Source organism: Apis cerana, linkage group LG16 (assembly GCF_029169275.1).
Source record: "Apis cerana isolate GH-2021 linkage group LG16, AcerK_1.0, whole genome shotgun sequence".
NCBI lineage: Eukaryota > Metazoa > Arthropoda > Insecta > Hymenoptera > Apidae > Apis > Apis cerana.
Window position 1 is genome coordinate 519,975 of NC_083867.1, and position 16,231 is coordinate 536,205.

Here is a 16,231-nt window from a genome sequence, read left to right on the forward strand (position 1 = left end):
TCTAATCTAATCTAATTTAATCTACAACTCATTTATTTTTCTGCTTTATTATTATATTCAAGTTATTATAATATTATAAATTACTATATAATGTAGTCGCCATTAAGCAAACCTATAAAACTTAATTTAAATATAATCCATTAATATTTTTCTTCGTAATTAATCAGATTAGATTAGATTATATAAAATTATATATTACATTATATTTAAGTATAGATTAAGTTATATAAAAATATTATCTATATGCATTATCTATACCTGAATTTATATTAAAATGAAGATATAAAACTTAATTTAAATATAATCCATTAATATTTTTCTTCGTAATTAATCAGATTAGATTAGATTATATAAAATTATATATTACATTATATTTAAGTATAGATTAAGTTATATAAAAATATTATCTATATGCATTATCTATACCTGAATTTATATTAAAATGAAGATATTTATGAGTAAATATGTTCAAGAAAAATTTTTTGCAAATATTTCGAAAACTAAAATCGAGCGGAAATTATATATACAGAGAAAAATTATTCAGAATGATAATATTGATAACATATTTCAAGGACATTAAACGTTACGTTTCTAAATAATTACAAATAAAATATAGAAATTTCACAATGACAATTATTATTATATTTATAAATTTAAAATAAATATATATTGTATTTTAATAATAATACCAATTTTAATAATATTAAATATAATACTTTTTTTTTAAACATACAAATTTTGAATACAAAAAATTTATTATCATAAATCAATATATTATACCATTATGAGCATATTAATAAATTATTGTAACAATATCAAACAAATTATTGAATAGAAAATCTTAAATATTATAATCCCAATTATTGATTTATGATTACTCATCAATTATAATGATAAAACAATATTAAGAAATTATATAATACATAATATCAATTAATATATTACACAAATTTACAATAATATTTTATCATCAACTAATATGAATTAAACAATAATGGAATTTCTTTCAGAAATCATCTTTCAAAAATACATATCATTAAAATCAAAATTTAAAAATTTCAATATTATCAAAATATCAAATGGACATAAAGAAATTAAATTATAATGATAATGTTCTATAATTTTATTAAATTTATAATAGTTCTAATAATCATTTTTAAAAATATTTTAGAAAATAATCTTACTATATAATATAAAAAAATGAAATTTTTTTTAATAGATTATAATATATTGAATTATGATATAGTTAATTACACTGAACTGTGTAATTAATAGAAATTGAAGTTTTAAATGAAGAAATTTTATAAATCATTTATATACCATTAGATACTAATAATATATTTACTATAATCTCTGATTTAGATAAACATATATATAATATTATATATATATGAATAAGTCTAAACATATATTTAAAAGTAATATAAGAAATATAATAATATAAATATTAATGAAAAAATATTAATATATATTAATATAATTTAATATAAGTTTAACATTGAAAAAATAGATAAAAATTTATTATATAAAATACTATACTTTACTATATTAAATCTATTAAATAAAATGAATAGAAATACATAAATTTTAGATTATATTTAATATTTAAATATATTTAGTATTTATTGTGTATAAATGTATATAGTATTTAGTATTTAGATTATAAATAAATTATAATCTAAAAGTATTATAAAATATGAATAAATATAATAATAAATATAATCAAATGCTTATTAAATAATATATATATAAAATATATTATTACAAGTAACAAAAGATTCAAATATTTGTTAATATATAAAATATTTGTTAATGTAATATAAAAACATAAAAAAATATATTTCAATATATTTTACTACATAAGAAATTAACTATAAAATTTATATACTATAAAATAAATATAATTATGCTTGTATGTTAGCAAAATTGGTAGTATACATTTTTAGAGAAAAAAATTATTGTGCTCTTTCAATTAAAAATTAATAAAATTTTAATTAAATGAAAAAAATTATTAAGATAACTTAAAACATTCTTCTCATATATGTAAAAAAAAATTAATTAATAATATATAGATTGATATACATATAATGATTAAATATATGTGATAAATATATTTAAGAAAAGTAAAATAGATTCTGAAAACATCTTGAATAAAAGAATAGTTAAAAATGTATTATTTCGAAATATTTTATCAACAATTATTTATTTTTAAACTATATGATATATATTATTAAATAAAATACTTACCATTAATTCCATACAATTGGATACATGATATATTTTTAGCAAAGCCATGTTTCAAATTATTATAATTTTGTTTATTTCTATAATTTTTATAAAATATACGAGAAAATTATTATAAAATATATTTTTTTTATAAAACAAATTATTTTTTAAAAATAATTTAATTATTTTGAATTTTTTACTGAATATTTTACTTATAAAATTCAGATTGAATTTTTTCTTTAGTATATCACAAGTTTATTCCAGATTTTAGTTAGCAGTAAATTCTATTGCCTTATATTCTTATTTGGGAGTAATAGAAGAAGAAAAATTAACTAGACATGAAATAACAATACGATTGTTACGCCGCCTATTGAGACACATGTCTTAAGTTACGTTTTCATGCGATAATAAATTGTAATTTTTATAGTTATATAAAAATATATTATATAGTTATATAATATTAAATATGATTTTCATTGTTATTTTATTATCATGGATTTTTTTTTATCACTGTAGAATATAGTATTACGCTACAATGAAAGTCACAAGAATTTAATATTTAATGTCATTTAATATACATGTAAAAATGTACCTTAACATATAATTCTTAGTTGGCGTAATAATTGAATTATATATTATTTTATATATATTATTTTATATTTATTTATATTATATATATTATTTTCTTTTTAATTAAATTTTTTCTTTTACTATTTGCAAATAAAAATATAACATAAAATTCTGAAAATCTAGAATCTTATTTTGATAAAACATTTTTTGTCCAATTAATTTTGAGTGGAAGTATTTTTATAGTATTATCTATATGTATGAAAAGAGTGCGCTGCTATTATATTTTGAACGTAATGGACTTATCTAGAAATAAATATTCATTGATAAATATTTTCATAAAAAGTTCTCACGAATCTATCAGTGAACATTTTAATAACTACAATTTTTCTTGATTTTTATATCTTACAATAAATACATAATATAAAAAATATTAATATTAAAATTATAATATTCGTAATATATATATATATATATATATATATATATATATATATATATATATATATATATATATATATATATATATATATCACTTTCCAATAGATTTGAATCATTTAAAAATTCAATAGATTTTTACAATAGAAAATTCATATATGCAACATATACTTCTAAACAAATAAATTGAAATTTTGTGATTAAAAAAGGAGAGAAAAAAAAATATAAAATTTTTGTTTAGAATTTTTATTAATTTTTGAAACATTGATAAAATCTTTATATTATAATATAATATAATATATTGAATTTTGCTTACGTGTGAACACATATGTTAATATGATGCAGATCTGTTATTATTATAAATATCTTTATAGTATAAACGTATTACAGTAAGTGGTATTTAAAATCTATTTCTTTATTATTATTATGGATTATCTTAGGAATTCCTTATAAATTATAATTATAATATTCATTATAATTTCGATCATTATTTTTAATTTTAGTCAATGATTTTTTTTGTTTGATTTTAGATTTGAAATATTTTCGTGTAATTATTAATTGTATAAAAAAATTATTTATATAATATAGATTATAATTATCCTCGTCATATAGAATGAATTATATCACACTATATCCTATGTTTATGACAGTATAATGTATTGGCTATATTAGATTAGATAAAATAGAGATAATTTTTTAATAGGAATCGCCAACATATGAGATTTGCACATTTATCTATTATAGAAATTGTTTATAGGTTAGTTATCTTTATATTAACAATAAATAAGTAGTTGCATTGTGCTAACATATACATTATCAAGAACATATATGTAATTCAGTATATTGTATCAAAAATTTTTTATCAATATTTTAGAAATTAATAAAATTCGAAATTAAAATTTTATATCCAAGATTTTTTTTACTTCTCTTCTATCACTTAAAAATTTCAGCTTATTTGATCATGAGATGTATTTTGTTTCATATTATAAATAATTCCCTTGATGAAAATTGATAATTTAAGTATTTGAAAACCATTATGAAAACAAAATCTATTGTATTCCTCTTTGAGATAATTTCTCAAGTTCTATTAAAGCATATGCAATTTGTGTGTAGATGTTATGAAATTATTTATGTGAATATTTACAATTCTTTAAGTTATTTTCTAGTCACTTTTATAACATCTGTAAAACTGAAATGTTTCAATATTAAATACAATATCTTCAAATTTAGAAGATACTCAAAATCTCATATTAAAAATTTGTGATCAATTAAAATAAAAATATTGAATTTTAATATCAAAATAAATTAATCATTCAAAATCTCAACATAAAAAAAAAGATCTGGCCAACAAAATATACTAAAATACTTTCAAAAAAGAGAATAGTAAAAATAATTTGGAGATAGTGTATAATCAGTATGATTATTATTGACAAAAGCACAGTTTAGATTTGGCAATAATCAATTATATTTTAATTATTATTGTGATTACAAAAAATTATTATATAAATCATAATAATTATAATTATTAATTAAATAACTATAGAGAATAATCAATAAACAATTTTATAATATTAATAATCTGTAATCAGTAATCAGTAATGATTACAATATATACAAAACTGAAATTTATTGAAAATTGAATTTACATAAAAACAAAAAGTATTGCAATAATAACTAATTAGCAATAATAAATAATTATAATAAATTACTCAAATAAATCCAAAAATTGATTTGTTTTATACAATAATAAGTTTTACCGATTATGAGAATATCAAACCATTTACATATATACAATTTACAGTTTAAAAATAATAATAATAAATTGTATATTAATAAATATCTTTTAATAGAAAAAGTTGTTTCTTTTATATAATACTTCTCTGTTATTTTTAACTTCTATCAAGATATTATCATATAATAATAATAAATATAGCAAAAATACATAGATTATTAAATAAAATGATAGTCAATTATTTCAATAATGTTATTTTTACTTAGCATTCCCATATTTTACCTTATATACATTTTAGTTTTTCAAATTATTTTCAATTTTTTATAATAATAATTTTCTAATAATTTTTCTTCATTGTGTAACATCTTTTGAATTTTTTTACTTAACAATTTTCCTATCATTCTTATTATATATCTTATTATTCAATTGAAATATATTCAATCTATACAAAACTATATATTCAAATTATTCAAAATTTTAATTTTGGATAAAACAATAACTCATATATATTATTTTTAAATTCTTGAAATTTAACTTGAAAATTAGTTTCGATAAACAAATATTAAAAAAAAATTCTAGTATTAAGTCAAACAAATTGTTTCAAAGATAAAATGCAAAATAAACATTAAACAAAAAGAGAATATTTAAGCTAAATAGGGTATTATTCAATTTTGTAAATATTGTGAATGTTACACTTAACTCGCGGTATGGATATGTTATCTATCAACCGAAGAATATTTGCTGATCACGTGTGTGAAATATATGAACGTATATTTGTAATGTAACATAGATCATGCACAATTAATTTCTAACATTTTTTGTATAATGTACTAAATATATAAATCCGAAATACAAATTTCATTCCATACACAACAATGAGTGACGAAAAAAATAGCATGCTTAAATTAAATTTAAGATATTCAATATTTTATGAGCCAGAAGTAAACAAAAAATAGTGTTTTATGTTACAAATTTTGATGATCAAAATAAATTAAATGATAAAGAAATTGCAAAAATTATAGAATTGAAAAAGTCCTAAATCATTTCTAAAATCTCACAAATGCTAAAAAAAAGTTATAAAATTATTTATAATTAATTAAAAAATAAATTACGAAAAAGAAGAATTTATAATAAACTAAAAATTTTATCAGATCGCGAAAAATGAGAAATCATTCGTGCAGTTTAAATTCAATATTAATAGCAACACAAATTATTCATAAAACCAATATCAACAACAGTCAATATTTACATTTTCTATCAAAATTTTATACATGAAATAATCAAATTTAAAAGATTATAATAAATTTAGGAAAAAATCGAGATAAAATTTGGTAAATAATATTTTCCGAAAAGCTTATATATATATATATATAAATTTTCTTTTTAATCAATTGTTTAATACATATAACATTTTTACAATTATGATTTGCGATAAAAAAAAGAAAGATACAAATACTTTTTATTAAAAATAGTAAGAGAATAGTAAGAAATAGGCGATAAATCAAATGAAAACAATATAAATTTTTTTTTTTTTTTTTTAACTAGAAGAAAATCCTCATAGGACACTCTTTTACTGACTAAAACCTTCACGGTGATTTTCTATTGACACCTCCGGAAAATTTTTGATTAATATTTCCTTATCTCATTGATGTTCATTCCCAGAGGTGGCGGATATCGATGTCTCATCGAACAGTTCGTTGGTGCTTCGTATAGTAGTATTTATCTCTCAAAAGCGAAAAAATTCCTTTTTCATAAATATCTGAAAAAATTTTTATATAGATAATTAATGGAACATTTCTATAGTATAATATATTCTTTTTTTCATATTTTTTAAAGTAATCAGTTTCCAAATTGCTGAAAAATAAAATTACTATTTATAATATTTATTTATAATATTATTATTTATAATTTTATTTTTTTAATTTCATTAATTTTTGATTGAAATAAGTATGAATATTAAATATGTATTTGATTGTGTCTTAGATATATTGTATCAAATTTCATTTTGATCTAATTGATATTGTTGGAATTATATATTTTTTAATATTTTTTATTTTCAATCTTAATTTTAAAAAGGAATTTAATAGAGTTAATATTCTTTCTACTATTATAAAAGACAAAGCCTTAGCTTAAAAATAAAAATAAAAAATTGTTCAATAGCAATATTAACTCATGAGCTTAATAGCTATAAATTGATCGAAATTTTCGTGTAAAATTATTGTGGTTTAATATATTAATTTTTCAAACAATAAACTTTAAAAATTCACTTTTTTATTACTCTTTAAGTCACTTTATCTTTAAGTCTTTAAGTCACATATCAGAAAAAAGTTTCCTAAAATATACAAAATAAAGTGATTCGCGTTCAATCAGTCTGGGAACTTCAAACAGTCTGTCATATACAATGACAGTGAAAAATCTATAAACAATGACAATTCGTACTTGAAGATGTGAAAACTTTTTAAAGATAGATCTTTTCTTACATAAATAAATATATTTTCGAGTCAGGGCAAGACACACGAACAAAAAACTCGTTAGTTATTAGTCGTTAGACAGATTAGTTGATTGCAAGTTTTGTCTAAATTAGAAAGTTAATTTAATCATTATAGATTATTATAGTGTAAAAATAAGAATATAATATATAATATTATGTAATAATAATATAGTTATTAGTCATTAGACAGATTAGTTGATTGCAAGTTTTGTCTAAATTAGAAAGTTAATTTAATCATTGTAGATTATTATAGTGTAAAAATAATAATATAATATGTAATACTATGTAATAATAATATAGTTATTAGTCGTTAGACAGATTAGTTGATTGCAAGTTTTGTCTAAATTAGAAAGTTAATTTAATCATTATAGATTATTATAGTGTAAAAATAATAATATAATATATAATACTATGTAATAATAATATAGTTATTAGTCATTAGACAGATTAGTTGATTGCAAGTTTTGTCTAAATTAGAAAGTTAATTTAATCATTGTAGATTATTATAGTGTAAAAATAATAATATAATATATAATACTATGTAATAATAATATAGTTATTAGTCGTTAGACAGATTAGTTGATTGCAAGTTTTGTTTAAATTAAAAAGTTAATTTAATCATTATAGATTATTATAGTGTAAAAATAATAATATAATATATAATACTATGTAATAGTAATATAATAATAATATTAGAATAAGAATATAATAACATATAATATGATATAAAATATATTACGTTTAATAGTTTATATTTGTTATAATTATTATAAATAATATTTATATATATTATAATATTAATAATTTAATTTAATTTATAATTGTTATAATTAATATTTAATTTAAATTAAAATTAATTATTTTGTGAAATTTTATGAAATTTTGTGAAGTAAACTGAACAATGGAATTAAATGAACTAGGTAAGTAATTAAATTATAAAATCATGATATTATATCAATTATTGTTATATATATTATTGAATATTTTATACTTTCTTTACATAGTTTTCTTCATATTTCATTTTAAAAATTTGTTTATATTGTTTATAATGTCAAGTCTATCAGATATTAAAATTATGACAATGATGCAGTTATATCAAATCATGCAACAACATGAAAATGGAACATTCAATGAAAAATTTTTTGAAAAGTACAAAATTCCAAAAAATATTCAGAAAATTTAAAAATCAAATTAAAAAATTTGAGATATTGCTTTAACAACAAATAGGCAATAGACAATATGATTTATTTGTAAACGTATTCAAAATCAAAATCACCTTACACAACTACAAACTACAGATTTACCAATGTTGACAAATAATGAAGGACGGCCAAAAAATCTTTTAATACATTAACCGAATATAGAAAAAGAAGGACAAAAGAAATGTGAGAAACTTTAGATTATGAAGTTTTATTATAGATTCTAAATTACATGAAACAATTCGATAAGACATTTTTAATTGATGCATAATCTCTAAAGGAAGCAAAAAAATTGAAGAATGCATACATAAAAAATTAAAAAAATAAAAGAGAAAAATTATTATTATTAAAAATTCTTGCAATATGTGTAGATGCTGACTTATCTCAAATATGAAATATGAAATAATTCGTACAAGTAATAAAAAGTTTTTTCCTTATTACTCAAAAATTCAAACAACAAAAAGAGATTGATTGTTACTCAATTAAAGAAGCATTTCATGTGACAACTATTTCTACTAAAATGAAATTACAAGACTTATTAAAAAATATATAAAGACATATAACCAAATTATTGGCATATTTAGGTAAAATTAACGAAAATTTGCATGAAAATAAATACATTTTATTAGAAATGATATTAAAATGGGAATGCGATAATTCGCAACAAAAAGAATACAAACAGAAATTTAATTTTGAAATAGATTCTGATTCACAAGTTATCTAAAGTTCAATAAAAGTTCAATGATTCTTATACGATTAAATGCTGATTATAATTCTATCTTTTATTTTTCAAAATTTTTGTAACTTTTTATAACTTTTTGTAATAAGCTTTTTAAACATTCTTATAATTTTTACACAAAAAAATTATATGGGAAAATCCTCGCTTTGCTATTATTACTTTATTAGACTTCGATTTGCAAAAAAAAATAGTAAAAAGTATTCAAAAGGAAATAAATTACATTTAAGAACAAATTAATAATTTATATATTAGTAAAATTGAAGATAATAAAAAACAATTTCAATATCTTCTAAATTAAATTTCATTTATAAAAAATTTTTAATTTTTTTAAATTGAAGAATTAAAATAAAATATATGATGGTAATAATTATGATGCAAAGTTAGTTTAATTAATTAGATAAAAAAGTTTGCAATGCTATTACCAATATAGTATCAACGATGAAATGTTATATTTGTAGGGCTACTTTAAAATATTTTAATAATTTATTAGAAAAAGGAAATTGATGCATTAAAATTTCGTTTATTAAGAATAAACTTTTTTGAAAGTTTGTTACATTTAGCATTTAGTACTTAGAATAAATTGCCCGTTAAAAAAGACCGAAATGGATAAAAATATAATAAATTAAAAAAAAGAGATTCAGGACAAATTTAAAAAAGAACTTAATTGATGTATCAAAACAAGAATACGGTAGATACGTTATTTATATTAAATATATAAAAATATATTTTACATTAAAATAATTTTATAAAATATAATTTATAATATTTAGGATATACAAATGATGATAATACGAGTCATTGATTTTTCACAAATTATAAATTGTCGGCTGAAATAATAGATGCTGGTTTACGCTTAACAAGAAGGTATTGTATTAACTGAAGTCAATAACAAATCGAAATTTTTTTCAAAAACTATTTTCAAATTATTTATCAATTTTTCAATTAAAAATTTTATCTCTATTTTAAAATAATTCCTCTCATTAAAGATTTATTTTGAAAGCTCATATCAAGTGATTATAATATTGATGAAAAGATAAATTTAAAATCTACACAAATAGCAAAGTTGTATATTTATAATATATATATATTATATCCATGGTATTCAATAACATCAATGCATAAAATACTGATTCCAGTAATAATGCAAAATACAATTGGATAATTATTTGAAAAAGCAGCAAAAGTGAAAAACAAATATGTCCATTTGTTTCGTTTATATTATGCAAGGAAATTTTCTAGAAAATAATGATGTTTTATGCAGGTAAGATTATATATCAATACTTGAATTTTTATTGTTTGAATTTAAATTTGATTAAAATTCAATTATTATTTATTTTATTATAAATAGTTGTTTTATTATATTTTATTATAAATTATAAATAATTTATTTTATTTATAAATAGGTTTCTACTTACATTGGATCCATATATTTCAAGTATGTAAAAATAGTAAGTAAAAATCATTAGATTTTTCATAGAAGACAATGGAATTACTTATTCCGGCGCAAATTTCTGAAGATGAAGACAACACAGATATATTGGATGAAGAATATTAGAGTAATTAAAAAAAAATTAATATATAAATTGAACTAATTGAAGTACAAAATAAAATGAGATATTCAATATCGAATCTATAATTATCAAGTTTATAAGTTAATATGTTTTAAATTTTATTTTCTTTTGCAATTATTAAAAAACATTAATTTTTTTTCTTTTTTTAATTTATAATGTTACAGGGAAGAATTGTACAATATCAATCATTTTCTTAAAAATACTAGAGAGAATAAAAAAATATTTCTTTAATAAAAAATAAATATATTATATTATTTAAAAAAAACAATATTATCAGGTTATTTAAGTTTGTTGTTGTTGGTAGTTGATTTTTCTTCTTTTAGAAATATTTCCAGTGCAATTAAAAAATAATAAAAGAAAGAAATAATAGAAAGATATAATAGAAATAGATATAATATAATAGAAATAATAGAAAGAAATAAGAAAATAAACAAAAATATGTTCATATAATACATAAATTATAAAGTATATGTAAAAGAATAAGTAAAATTATAAATTGAAATAAATTTTTATTTATCTTTTTAAATAATTAAAATAGATGTTAAACTAAAATTATATTTTAATAAATATAAAGTATAAATAATATTTTTAAATTATAAAATATATTTATAATTTTTAATATTCGCGATATTTATATTTATTATTCGCAAAATTTATAAACTTATTCGGAGAAATTTTTCACATAAAAAACTTTTTGTTCTTACCGCGCGGCTGGGCGCCTCTATTAAACCTAAACAAAGGACGATGTTATCTGAGAAGATTGCCTTTGAGAATTTAGCCGACACTTACAATTGTATATTTCTAACATATTTTAGACTAGCTAAACCGATCCTAACAATGACGTATTTTAAACGCGGCTGATTCAAAGATAAATAACATTGTTTTAGTTCGAGAAATCTATAAAAGAGATTGCCGATTTGTTCTTGTTTATCGTGAGATTCTTTATATTTAATATACAGATCATCACCCAAGCGAGGAATTTCCTCAAATTTGATGAGTATCGCGAATCGAGTATCAGTCGTGATATTATTGATTATTAGCGTGCTCCACCGGAAAACTATGACCCTCTTAATTGAATCAAGAAGGGATTTTTCTGAGGGCACAAGTTTCACTTGCAAATAGAGTCTCATGGTGATTACGTTTGACCGCGATACGATAATGATAATTGATAAATGATACGATAATTAGATACTCTGTGAATACATCGGGTTCTGAACGTCGGATATGATTACCTGCTGCAACATGGTAAGAGACCTTACTCTTTAATAGACATGCGTTCCGCACGAGTAACTACTTACACAATCCACTCTAAGAAGTATACCATTTGCTACAAATCTATCGAAGGATATTCGACGGGCAACCAGCTATTTGCTTATATCAAACCACTACAATATTATTATTGCGAACGAGAATAGTTAAATAATTGCATATTATAATTATATTAAATTTTATACGAATTAAAAAGCATTTTTATTATCTCTATTTTTAAAAATTTATTTATAAATGATCTTAAAAAAATAAATTTTATTAATTATTTATATATATTCATAAGATCACAAATATAATATTTAATAGAAAATATAAAAAAAACGTAAAAACATTTAAAAAAATTAGAAATAAATATACGATTTTATTCAAAAAATAGTTTTTTCTTGTTGAGAGATAAATATTCCAGTGTACGTTGGTTAAACTTTATGTCGATTATTGTCATTTACAATTATCATCGTGAAATTTACAAATTGATAAAGTCTAATATCGATAAATTGTTGTCAATAAAATAATATTCAAGCAATTTTATCTTAAAAAAGTAACATAATTAAATAATTATTTATTTATTTACTTCTTAATTGTTTTGCAATTAGAATCGATAAATGAAAAATATCATGTATTTATACGAGTTCTTGTTTGTTTATAATGATCATAGCGCTCTTATAAAATTTTTTATTATGATTTTTATAGATAAAAAAAATATGGATCGTATAAATTCAATCCAAAATTTTATTAATTTATAATATACATCTCACTGTTACATAATATTTATAAGCAAATTCGCAATAAAAAATGCAAAATATAATGTGATTTTAAAGTAAATGTTTTTGATTGGAATATAAATTATTTAATTAGTTTTCAATAATAAAGCTAGATTTCAATACTTAATGTTTTATAAATTATTTTCTTATGATTTATATTCATTGATTTTTAATAAAAATATTTTTTAATAAAAATTTCCTTACGCACAAATTGGAGTTATTTTTATCAAAAAGTATATTTGTTACATATTTATGTTTCTTTTTTTTCCAGTTATATATTATATTGATATAGCTTGAGTAGATAAATAAATAAGGTTTAGGTATCGAAATTGATAAATATAAAATATCTGCTATTTTAAAAGACATATAATTATCAGTAGATCTTTGGTAATTTTAAGAAGAAATATTTATATATTAAATCGTATATTTATTATTGAAAATTGATTAGCAAATTGTTAAATGTTATAAAGTAAACAACAATATTATAAGATTGCTAGAAAATATATAATTGCTTGGAAGCTTGTAACATGTTATTTAATCATAAATATTAAAACTACAACTTCATAAATTCTGACATAAACATACACATATTTAATATAAAATATAGTGATTAATATTCTATGATATGATTCAAGAAATATCATATATTATATTATATTATTAGTTTTAAATGAAAAAATATATTTCTCGAATATATCGAATATATTTTTTTAAAATTATGATAAAATTTATTGTATCTATCAACATACATATAATATATGTACAATTAAAAAAATATAATATATAAAGTTCATATAATATTTTATTTTTTATATTCTCTATTCATTATTAACAATTTGAGAGATAATTAGTTTGTTAATGATAATTGCATTTAATTTTTTTTTTTTTTTGATTTAATAATTCAACCATGGAGGAAAATTTTCAGAAATCCAATTCTCTTCCAGCGTTTTTTTTCAACTCGACTGAAGATTATCCCGACCTCTGGTACAATGGCAACTTTATGACTATTTCAATCCAGTTAAGGATAGATTACACTGGTCGTTGATGCAGTGATCGAGGCAATTTTGTGGCATATCCGCATATTATTGTTCTTCTGATTTTTCAGATTGATTTAATTCAGCGGTAGGGAACCTCCACTGAGATTTCGTTTGCATGTAACGGAGTTGAGTGAAGGAAGGATAGTAGGACTATTATTGACATAGTGCTTGTTACTACTGTTATTATTATTGCTGGTAATGGAGGTTAGAGTTAGAGCCTCGGGTAAGACAGCTAATGAAAATTTGATCATATAGGAGTTTATTCCTGCTGAAGTTCAAGATATTCGGCAGCAAGAAATTTCGATGGCCTTAAATTTAATATTTAGCTAGGGAATCTAGGGTCCTGGATAGATATGGCATATTAGGTTTGCAGTGAGTCTTTCAAATAGGATGATCTGATACCAGATTGAATATTATCTTTGAAGGCCTTGAAAAAATTTTACACTCTCTAAAAATTCAACAGGTGCGTTTTGGAAGCAATGGATCGCAAATATATTCCGTAGGTCATTACAGACTTGATGTACATTTTGTATATTAGTAATTTAAGCTCTTGGTTCAAGACTGAACGCTGACTTATAAGAACATGGGAGACAATAATCGCCGCCAAGGCTTTCTTTCGTCTATCCAGTATTGCTGGATTCATCGTAATCAAATATTATATCCAGATACCTAACTTCCCTAGTCCACGGCATACACACTGGTTGTTTATAATTAGAAGAATTGATTTCTTTAAGTGTTTCTTTCTGATGAATAGTATTGTCCGAGTTTTGCAATTGTTATCTTTTTTGAACAATCTTGTTATGAAATTGAGATAGTTTTTCAGATATTTTGCTAGTTTTAAGTACTTATAGGATAAGTATTATCAGCAAATAGAGCCAATGAAGTTCAATGCAGGATGGAATGAATTGATATATAATAGGAATAGTAATGGCCCCAGAAATAAGTTTTGGGAAATATCAATCCTTATTACTTTTAAATCAGATGTGTATTTTATGTATTTACATAAAAAATAATCTGTCATGTAGATAAATAAGAATTTAAGTAGTCTGGGATAAAATTTGAATTTGATTAGTTTATATATTAATCCATAATATATTTATATATTATTGAATTTATATATTAAGTCTTGTTTAAGAGGACCATATCTAAGAATCTATTTGTATTCATATTATGACAGTGATATTAAATCGTTCTATTGAATCATTCTATCAACTGGTGGAATGATTCTCTCTGAAATCGAACTATTCGTTAATGATAATATTATTTTTATTCATTACTATTATGTATACTATTTTTCCAGGATTTTTAATATCATCAATAGTAGACTAATTGGGCTGTAACTTTCGGAAAGTTTGTGATTTTTTTCTGTTTAAAGATGAAAATCATTTTGGCAATCTTCCATATCCAGAGGAAAATAGGCAGGTCCTGAAAATGTAATACAACTGAAAATTTATCCTGAATGATGCTTTTTTCAGCATTTCCGGGAAAATTTTATCCCAACCGTTTGCTTTATGGGGTTTGAGCCTGGTGATGTGTTTGTAAATGCAGGCGATAAGTATTTAAGAAATTCCTCATTGATAGATTGAAATGTTCTTTAGTGTGGAAGTGGAAGGTTTTTAATCTTTCATTGATTTCTGTCTGTAGTGATGATATTGAATTGTAAGCTAAGTCATATACTATACTGAATTGATTCGTTATAAGGGAAATTTTTTTTTCATTACTGGTGTGATTGGTGTCTAGACTATCTTTTATTTTTTTGTAGCATTGTATTAAATTATCTTTCTGTAAATAGATCATTTTTTTCTGTAAATTCATATCTTTCTGTAAATGTCCTTCATTTTTACTTTAACTACTTGATCATGAGTCCTTCTATTTAAAATGGATTATCCTATTTTTAATGCTTTTATTTAATAGCTATTGGTCATAGTATGAATGAATTCTAATGCGTTGCCGGGATATTTGGCTGCCAAGATGTTTTTTTTTAGGTTGAAGCTCTGAATCCAGGGAGATGAATCGAGCATTAATACTGGAGCATTAATACTAAACCTGCTTCTACCGATCAAATTGATCGTTTTCAAATTTTTTACATATATTTAAACATATTTAAACGTTATCATATCGCTATCAAACTTTATATTTTCCTAAAATACGCATACAATATATTCTTAGTATTTACTTCTAATTTTTTTTTTCTAAGAAAT

At 20.2% G+C, this 16,231-nt stretch overlaps 2 long non-coding RNA genes across 4 annotated transcripts in view; both read right to left on the reverse strand.

Moving 5' to 3' along the window:
* Positions 1 to 2,633, reverse strand: part of LOC133665611 (uncharacterized) — a 94,521-nt gene extending 91,888 nt beyond the window's left edge. Inside the window, exon 1 of one of the 3 annotated variants that reach the window (XR_009832981.1) lies at positions 2,248 to 2,568. This is a non-coding gene — a long non-coding RNA (uncharacterized LOC133665611). Of the gene's footprint in view, positions 1 to 2,247 lie in introns of all 3 variants that reach the window. The other 2 variants (XR_009832982.1, XR_009832980.1) reach the window with 2 other exon arrangements.
* A 3,689-nt stretch (positions 2,634 to 6,322) lies between these two features.
* Positions 6,323 to 7,714, reverse strand: LOC133667453 (uncharacterized). The gene is made up of 2 exons (XR_009832988.1): positions 7,242 to 7,714; positions 6,323 to 6,722 (listed from the first exon to the last, which is right to left on the reverse strand). It is a non-coding gene; the product is annotated as an uncharacterized LOC133667453 (long non-coding RNA).
* Positions 7,715 to 16,231: the final 8,517 nt, after the last annotated feature.